Here is an 8,603-nt window from a genome sequence, read left to right as displayed (position 1 = left end):
AACTGGGTAGAGACAGTAAAATGCATTATTATTAAACTGCTGCTTGAAATGACAATTTTTGTTTTTGAATTGGGCCACACCCAGCAGTTCTCAGGGGTTACTCCTGGTTCTGTGGTGGACTTATTCCTGGTGGTGCTTAGAGGATGATATGGGATGCCTAGATCAAACCCAGTTTGGTCAGGTGCAAAGCAAGCACTCTGCCTGCTGTACTATCTCTATGGCCCCTAAAATCACTTTTATTTTTTGATATTTGGGATGCCCCCAGCAGTACTCAGGGGTTGTTCTGTGAGTACCTTGTAGGTAGCACTTCCCACATGAAAAGCCTTCATTCAGGACAGCTGTGATATCCGTGGCCTTTTATTTTAATAGTTTTTTCAATTAACTCACCATATTACAAAGTTGTTCATGATCGAGTTTCAGTCATACAATGTTCAACACCTTCACCAGTACTCGGATGTGGCCTTTTAACAATATTTCTGAGAAAAATATGGTCTGAGAGACAGTACAGCAGGGACGGTGTTTGCAGTGCAAGCAGCTTACTTTGGTTTGATTTCTGGCATCCTATAAGGTTTCTCAGCAACACCGGATAATTCCTGAGTGCGGAGCCAGGAGTAATCCCTGTGTATCACCATCTGTATTCCCCAAACAAAAGCAAACAACAAACCAAAATTTCTTAAGATTACTAAGGAGTCACATTTTACTACAGCTGACTGCTTCAGAGACTAGCAAGTAGGCAAGCATGAAGCACTGAGGTGCGGAAGAGATCCATGGTGCCAGGGAGAACAACAGTAACAATGGACACTAAAAATGGCCTTTTTTTTCTTGGAAAACAAAAGACTTATTGGGTTAAGAAACCTCCACCTGTGCTCTCCCTCCCCTTCATGACCTTCTGCTGTCCTTGAAGGAAGGCCAGGTCTTTTCCAGTCCCAAGGGCCAGATCTTGATTCCCCTAATCCAGTGACAATCAAACTCCCAATCAAAATTACTTGTAATAATTCACAGTAACATTAATGGAAATAATGTTTTAGACAGAGAATGGTGGGACCACCCAATACTTGTAAGGTTTCATAAATTCATGGTTTGTTTTAAAAAAATCAAACTCGCAACTGGGCTGGAACCCGAGTAACTATACTTATCACAAGCTACCAGGTAATGCTCAAAACCCTTGCCTAGTGACTGGCCAGTGTGACACTATCGCTGAGATTATTTGGGAGGGGGCGTGGCGTTGTGGGGAATTGGACCACACTTAGTGGTCTTCAGGGGACCATGTGGTTCAAGATAAATACCTCAACCCGTACTGTATATCTGGACTAACTTGTTAAGTTTTGTTTTGATTTGATTTTTTTTTTGGGGGGGGAGGTGTCATACCCGGCAATGCTCGGGGGTTACTCCTGGCTCTGCTCAGAAATCGCTCCTGGCAGGCATGGGGGACCATATGAGATGCTAGAATTCAAACCACTGTTGGTCCTAGGTCTGCCGCTTACAAGGCAAACGTCCTACCACTATGCTGTCTCTCTGGCCCCTGGACTTGTTAAGTTGTTGAAGTTTATTTTTTTTTTACTCTTCAAAGACAGAATTGGACTCTTACAATGAAGACTCCCTTCCCTTGTTTTAAGATATTAATTTGCAAATGTACCTCCCATGAGGCATCAACTATGAAATATGGGTGAGCCAGTTTAAGAAGATCCAGCTACTTATAAGAATGGCATAAAAAAAAATCAATTGATCTTGGGACTTGGTATCCTAAAACTATCTGGAATGATTCTATTTAGAAACTTCCTGATTTCTGAATATATCATTTATCTTTGTTTAAATCATCTATATTATTTGTTGATAGCATCCCAGCTGCTGTCTTCTATAACTACCCACATTCTCTTTCTTCCATTATCACTAACAGTGACCAGAATTAGTTGTCTGGCAACGATACTTTTCTTTATATTCCTGATAGAACATCTGCAATGACCCTGTATCAGTCTAAGGCCAGTAAGAACCTGAAGTTTCCAGCCCATAACCACCACCAACCAACCCAACCAGCAATTATTGTATCTCAGAGATAAGCTATGAGAGTAGCACTGTTAGGAATTACCAATTGGGTATGGCCCCAAATCAACAACCCCCATACTCCCGTCCCCAAGATATGAAAGAGATAACTGTTCTATTAAAACATTTTTTCCCTGCCTTCAGAGAAATCACACTACATTTGGTTAGGTAGGACCATACAGGAAGGAAATAGCAAAGTGGAATGAAGCACTAGCACTGGTGACAGATAAACTCTTAACCCCGGTGACAGCAGGAGACCTACTCACTAGCCCAAGACCAGGGCTTTCTAGCACTGTGGAAAGATCACTGATCTATTTAGTATCAACACCAGGTAAGCACAGGATGAAATAAAGCTGTCTCAAATCCAGTAAGATTCGTGCAGAGAAGACAAACTGAAATACTGGTTGACTTGAGTTCAGGAGAAGGTATTCCAGAAGAGATTCAGAAGCCTGGTTTTGCCTTGGATTTTAGAAAAATAAGCATCTGTAGGGCAGAGCCATCTTGGTTCTGAAGATGGTTGCAAGCCTGAGCATGTTTATACACAGTGGGGGAAAAAGGATGGAATTCTGACAACTATCTCACAACCACTAGAAAGCAAACTTTTAAAGGGACAAAATTCAAAACTAGAATATGATGTGTTGGATAGGTGGGCAGCACGCTAACTTTGGGTTAAAACCCAGCACAGAGAATGGTCACCTCTGAGCACAGGGTAGGACTAACCCCTAAGTACCACTATGTGTGGTACTCCCCACAAAAAAAAAAAAAAACCAAAAAACAAAAAACAAGAAACAAAAAACACTAGTATGGTACCAAGGGCCTTAAGCAGGAGCATTTCACGGAGTAAACAGGTAATAATGTCAGACTGCTTGGAGATCAAGTACACTGGGCCTGGAAACCATTATATTTAACTCACAAGAACGTGGAAAAATACCAGATACTGGAGGAGCTTATTATAGTGAGGCTAAAACAGAATACATATATATGCTTCACATCAAGAGCTCTGTCATAAGCAGCCAAGTTCCAAAAGAAAGGGTGGCACTATGGGAACAGAGCAGCATGGGGATGCTGAGGCTGAAACACTGAACTTGGAGAGGTGGAGCCCACCTAGGAAGGGGAGATCCACGGTTCTGAGACTCCTGAATGGATTCTGGAGCATCCAGTGTGAGTCCAGCTGTAGCTGGTGAAATACAAGCTTCACCATGTATTATGTGGCTTAGGGATGAAGGTAAGAAAATGAAGAAAGTGCTTAGGTGGGGAGGAGGGTACTGGAATGGGTGCCTAGCTGGGGAGGGCAGGCAAGGGGATAAGGCAGAGTGGGTCACTGATCATGCCTGATGTGTAGGGAAGGGCAGGGAAGAATGGGAAGCTCACAAACTGAGCTGATGAAAAGACAGCGATTCCAGTGGAGCTGGGAAGACCTGAGTATCCCATTATCTCTGGTGGAAAGTGGCTCGGAGCTGTGGAGGCTGAGGGAAAGGTCTGGTTTTGGCAGTCATAACATCCTTTCTGTCTTTGAGCAGGTGAGGCAGAACCTCCCAGGTGAAAACATTTCTTCTATTTAATCTTATTTCCTTTCACTATGGCTTCAATCTAAAACACTAAAAGTCCAAGACACACCTCAGTATTTATGCCTCAATTGTTCATTTCAGTACAAGACTTTCTATTATATTTTTATTTCTATGTTATGTTAGCCAGTATAAGCCTCCAGCTTTTTTACAATAATACTCACTAATGGTATTTCATGTGTTTATTCCTCCTTAAGGTAGATAAGAATACAGCAATTACATTTAATACCAAATATCCTAATACTTCTGCTATCCTTTCCAAGGTGTCCAAATGGTAAAGGTTTAAAGGTTCTTTTTTGTTTTGGGGCCATACCCGGTGACCCTCAGAGTCTACTCCTGGCTATGTGTTGGAGACTGTTTGGCATAACTAAAAGCCCTTCATTCTAAAATCAAAATGGAGTCTCTGGAGAGACCTAAAGAAAAGGGAGTCATTGCATTCCTCAGAGCTAGGGGAGTCAGCCACAGGCACCAAGATGCTCCCATAAAGATAGAGGTGGGCCTGGGCAGAGATTAGATCTTATACTTTATTGCTCTAACAACTTGGGCCTCATGATTAATGAATACCAGCTTCGTGATGTACAGCCTTGCTAATTTTGAAAAAACATAATGTGCCTGTGGAAAGTTACAATTATTCCAAGAATGCCTTGCCCCTTTCTCTTTGTTTGGCCTGACTATAAAAGGCTGTCCCCCTCCCCAAATAAACGGACTCTTGATCAGAACATTTCGCCTTGAGTCTCCTTTATCTTCCCAAACCCCTCTTTTCTTTCAGACTGGAATCCACTTAGTGGACCGTGAATAACTGTTGTGGTCCCCAGCCTGGACGAGGTCTCTGGGGGGCCGCAGCTATGCACTCTGAGATTGCTCCTGGCTTGGGGACCATATGGGACGCCTGGGGATCAAACATCGGTCCGTCTTGGGCTAGCACGTGCAATGCAGACGCCTTACCGCTTGCGCCACTGCTTAGGGCCAAAAGTTAAAGGTTCTAAACCAAAATGCACAATCATTTCCTCTGGAATTCTTTTCCTTTGTATATCATTTCCTGTGACTAGAATTAACTACATCATTGGGATCAGGGAACAAGTCTGAGATGTATCCCTGTCTCTAGAGCACCACTTTCATAAAATCAGTTAACATACTTAAGAAACTAAGCATTAAGGTTGATTTTCAGAAACATTTGTCTTTGGCTTTTCTTTGCCATATCCTTTCTTATGAAAATATGCTTCAAAACAAATAATATTTTTAAAATGTAATTAAATATTTTAGATAAATTCTGATTAGAAAGACAATTGTAATATATGTAGATGATCAAAATAATTCTTGCTTTGGGGTCATACTCAGCTATGCTCAGGGCTTACTCCTCCTGGCTCTGTGTTCAGGATTCACTGGTGATGTGGTATTCAGGAGACACATGAAATGCCAGAGTAAACTTGGGTGAGCTATGTGCAAGGCAAGTGCCTTCCCTGGCAATAAAATAAATTGTGAACAATTTACAGAGAAAGTATTTTAAGTATAATTTGAAGTCTAATCCTAAAGTTTAAATGGTATTATAAACCAATGATGAATCATTAACATTTTACAAAATGTCACCTTGGGCCAGAGAGATAGAGCAAATAAGGTACTTGCCTTGCACGTGCCCACACCCTGGGCTCAGTCCTGAGCACCACAAATTAATATTGACATGGGTGGGCAGAGAGCGCATGAGACTGGAGCACTAGACTGGAGGGGAGGAGCTTGATCACCTGGTGGAAAATTAACCAATCCTCTTCAGCAATGAAACCCAAATACAAGCCAGGACAACATCTATCTCTGTGGGAGCTGCCAAGTTGACAAGGGAACTGCTAAAAGGAAGCTGCACCAGGATTTCAGGACGGGCGCCCTTCCTCCCAACCCCCCATTCTGCGTTCCTACTGGGTATTCTATTTGAGGGCTCCTGTGCCTGCAATGGTAAAGATGTCACTGTGGAGAGTTCCTGTGGCAAGTCCTGAGTCTAGACCTGGCTGGGAGGAACTAGGGTAGTAGGAATACTTTTGTATGTGGCTGGTGTAGTCAGGAAGGGGCACCTGGGCCATCACTGCCAGGAACCTGAAAAGGTGCCACCCTACTGCTAGCTTAGAGGAAGGTAAGACGCCTCTGAGAAGCCACAAAGGCCTTGATTGCCTGGGAAAAAATAAAAAGAGCCTCCAGAGCTCCAAAACCTTTAGAAAAAGCAAAAGCTCTCACCCATACAGGAGCTCCAAAGAGCCTCCCTGTGCAATGAGGGTCCCCTCTAGAGCTGCTTACAGTCCACTATAGGTGCCCATTTACCTTCCAGCTCTCTGGAGACCGTCCCATTCTCTGGAGGCCTATCCCTTAATTAAACTCGTGTTTTGCAGTCTGTGTCTCCTGGAGTTCTTTCCAGTGACAAGACTGGGCCATGAGTAGTAGCTGGTAATTTCTCATACGGTGCTGCCCAGACACAGCACCTTAAGAACTTGGGGGCAGTAAGGACCTCCCAGCTGTGCAGATTAAAGGAGCTTCCAGAGCAGGGTGGTAACGGCTATAGTAGTAAAGTGGGCAGGACCCCTGTGCATACATTCCCTTACTGACAACAGGAAGGACATCTGGAGGTGTTGGCCTTCTTGTCTCCCGCCCCCCAGCTAATGCTCACTTGTGCAGGAAAAGAACAGCCCAATTGAGTAGAACTATGTGGACAGTTAGCTGGTGCCAGGGTATCCATCTCTTGCCACCAGCATCACAAGTATCAGAGACAAAAAACACACTGCGCTTCAAGTGTGCGATTTGTGATAGAAAGTAGGAGGAACAAGAAAAGAAAGATGTTGCAGAGTTGGGAGAAAACTGCAAAAAACATACACAGGGATGAGGGGCCTTTATTAAGAACAGATCAAACTAATCAGTCCATATCAAAATAACACATCTAACTGAAAAGATACACAAATGTCCAATCGACTCAAAAAAGGGTACTGAGCATTATTAATCATCAGGGAAATTACAAATGACAATGGAGAGTGGTGAGAGAACACAGCAACTAAGGCACCTGACTTGTACATGGCCAGCCCAGGTTTGATTCTGAGACCCTTGGTCACCTAAGTACTACCAGGAGTCATCCCAAAGTGCAGAAATTGGAGATTACCAGGTGTGCCACCCCAACAAAACAACAATAACAAAAAAATAAACAGACAGCAAAATACTAATCTATACCCGCTAGAATGGTAATAATCAAAATGACATGAAGTGTTGGTGAGGAATTGGAGAAATCATAAGCATCATTATATTGCTAAAGGGAAGTAAATGATAATTCAAACAGCAATTCTTTAATAATCTTTTAAGAAACTGAGAGTGTTTTCTTTCCCTAAGTAATTTCTTTCTAGGTGATGCAAATGTCCTGAAATTAGTGGTGATGATTTCACAACACTCTGAATATACTAACAACCATTGAATTACTTAAAAAGTAAGTATTCATGATTTGTGAATTCCATACAAAAAAATACTAGCCAGGGCTGCAGAGCTAGCTGCAAGGGTTGAGTACATACTCTGCAAGTGGGAGGCCAGATTAGACCTTTGGCACCAGATGGCTCAGTGTGGGGTATCACTAGGTGTGACCACCAAAATCACAATAGCAAAAACACTAACTAAATGAAAACATATTTGAATTATGTAAATAATGTTGCTTACTCAATATTTTCTTTTGGCTTTGTTTTATTTTGGGGGCCACAACCAGCCCCAGTCAAGAAATACTTTGGGCTCATTGCTCAGGGATCACTCATGGGCTAGGCTTGGGGTGGGGAGGGGTAAAAAGACATTGCTTAGAATCAAATCAGGGTCATCTGCATGCATGGCAAGCCTATTAATCACTGTACTGTCTCTCCAGCCCAATTCTTTATTTGTAATATTTGTCTTTAGAAAGCAATTTGATATACACACAAAAACAAAATCACAATTTCTTTTTCCAAACAAATAGGAATGATCTCCTTCTTCAGAACTTAAACCCCATAGTCAATGGTGAAGGGGCAACTGGGCAGTGCCTGAGGAGCCTGGCTAGCAATTAATCCACATCCGAATAACCAAGCACTCTAAATCCAGATTAACAACCAAAAAAAAAAAGATAGCTAATTCTTCCTTGGACTTGTCTGACCTGGACAATGCTCTTAGCAGATGAAGTATTAAAGTTACGTAAAGTTTTGGGAAGAAAGGAAACACTGCTGTTATTAAATGCATGGTCACAATCTGAAACTGATCGTGGACATCTTTTTTTTTTTAAACTTTAGTTATTTATAGATTCATTGATTGATTGGTTTCTGAGCCACACCCAGCAATGCTCACGGGTCACTACTCCTGGCTCTGCACTCAGAAAAAGCTCCTGGCAGGCTGGGGAACCATGTGGGATGACAGGAATTGAACCAGGTCCCTCCTGGGTTGGCTGCATGCAAGGCAAATGCCCTACAGCTGTGCTATCTCTTTGCCCAGATCATGGACATCTTACATATTGATCACTTCCTTCTTTCTTAATTCTGCATGTAAAATCAGCAAATACTAGCAATGCACAATTTGTAACAACATTTTTTATTTTTCTTGTTTCTTGGCTTGGAGGACCATATGGGATGCTGGGGATTGAACTTCAGTCCATCCTAGGCTAGCACAGGCAAGGCAGACACCTTATCACTTGAGCCATCACTCCAGCCCCTATAACAACCTCCCCTTTTTTTTTTGGTTTTTTTGTGCTCAGAAGTGGCTTGTGGTAGGCTTGGGATATGGCATGTCGGGATTGGAGCCAGAGTCTGTCCTGTGTTGGCTGAAAGCAAGGCAATGCCTTACCGCTGTGCTATCGCTCCGGCCCCTGTAACAACACTTCTTTCAGTAAAATTTGAACATATATTACTGAGGTAATAAGTTTTATTTAAAGAAATTTACTGGACCCGGAGAGATAGCACAGCGGTGTTTGCCTTGCAAATAGCCGATTCAGGACCAAAGGTGGTTGGTTCGAATCCCGGTGTCCCATAT

Source organism: Suncus etruscus, chromosome 3, assembly GCF_024139225.1.
Source record: "Suncus etruscus isolate mSunEtr1 chromosome 3, mSunEtr1.pri.cur, whole genome shotgun sequence".
NCBI lineage: Eukaryota > Metazoa > Chordata > Mammalia > Eulipotyphla > Soricidae > Suncus > Suncus etruscus.
The sequence above is the reverse complement of the archived record's forward strand: the minus strand, read 5'-3'. Positions refer to the sequence as shown.